Below are 1,521 nucleotides of genomic sequence, written 5' to 3' on the forward strand. Positions count from 1 at the left end.
AGCCAAACCAACCAGCCAAACTACACCCAGACCACTAACCCTCAGGTACTATGTGAGAAAATAAATATTGGAGGATACTTTGTTATGAAGCACAGAATGCATAGATTCACAGAAATTTTGCCATTAAGCCTATTTAAAATAAAAGTAATAATGTACATCTTAAAATGATTTTGTTGACTACAAATTTAATTTACTACCTTAATGAAATATCCTCAAAATAAACATTTACATTATACAAATTTAGCCTTTATTTAATAAAAGCACTTACAACCCCTTACTTCTAAAGATTCGACTTCTTGGCTCTCATAAAACCTTAACAATTGTGGGTTATTTTTCTTTTCCTTGAATATAAAATGTTTTGAGGCTGCATCTGGCTCCTGCTCTCACAGCCACTGCAGTAAACTGAAGTCCATAGAGAAGGCGCTGGGGCAAGTGAGATGCCAGACAGGCACTCGACGACTCTGCCTCTCTGAGGAAAATAATTAAACATGGGCAAAGGAAATCCTAAGAAGCCAAAAGGCAAAATGTCATCATACACATTCTTTGTGCAAACTTTCCAGGAAGAGCACCCAGATGTTTCAGTCAACTTCTCCAAGTTTTCGAAGGAGTGCTCGGAGAGCTGAAAGACCATGTCTGCTCAAGAGAAAGGAAACTTTGAAGACATGGCAAAGGCAGACAAGGCCCATTATGAAAGAGGATATGAAAACATATCCCACCTAAAGGGGAAACAAAAAACAGAAGTCCTAAGATCCTAATGCACCCAATGTACTACTTTGGCCTTTTTCTTGTTTTCTTCTGCATATCGCCCCAAAATCAAAGGAGGACGTTCTGGCTTCTCCATTGGTGATGTTGCAAAGAAAATGGGAGAGATGTGGAATAACTCTGCCACAGATGACAAGCAGCCTCACAAAGAAGGCTGCTGAGCTGAAGGAAAAATACGAAAAGGGTATTGCTGCATTTGGAGCTGAAGGAAAGCCTGATGCAGCAAAAAAAAAGAGTTGTCAAGGTTGAAAAAAAAAAAAAAACAAGGAAAAGAAAGAAGAGGAGAAAAAGTAGGAAGATGAAGATGATGAATAAGTTGGTTCTAGCTCAGTTCTTTTTTCTTGTCCATAAAGCATTTAACCCCCTGTAACCAACACGTTCCTATTAAAGAAAAAAATTGAAATGTAAGCCTGTGTAAGATTTATTTTTAAACTGTAAGGTATCTTTTTTTTGTATAGTTAGCACACTACCAAATGTGACTTTAGATAGCCCTGTCCTGGTGATATTTTCAGTAGCCACTAACCCTGCCTGGAACAGTGTGGGGGGTGGAAACTGGCATGGAAATTTACACAGGTTCATGTTGGTGCATAGCACGAATTAGTTGTATATTGGGATAGTAGTGTTTTCATATTCAGTTGTCTTTGAGGCAGCTTACAGGAAATAATTGGTGTTCTGTTAACTGAATACCACCCTGCAATGGCAACAACAAAAAAAGTTGCAGCTGTTATGCTGACATTCTGAATGCTTTTAAGTAAATAC

At 38.2% G+C, this 1,521-nt stretch overlaps 1 pseudogene; it reads left to right on the top strand.

Moving 5' to 3' along the window:
* The first annotated feature begins 488 nt into the window (after positions 1-488).
* LOC124527088 (high mobility group protein B1-like) lies at positions 489-1,077 on the top strand (annotated as a pseudogene).
* The last annotated feature ends 444 nt before the right edge of the window (positions 1,078-1,521 follow it).

Source organism: Lynx rufus, unplaced genomic scaffold (genome assembly GCF_022079265.1).
Source record: "Lynx rufus isolate CCGP_SWC_20201006 ecotype Redwood Valley unplaced genomic scaffold, mLynRuf1.p SCAF_5, whole genome shotgun sequence".
In the NCBI taxonomy this organism is placed as follows: domain Eukaryota; kingdom Metazoa; phylum Chordata; class Mammalia; order Carnivora; family Felidae; genus Lynx; species Lynx rufus.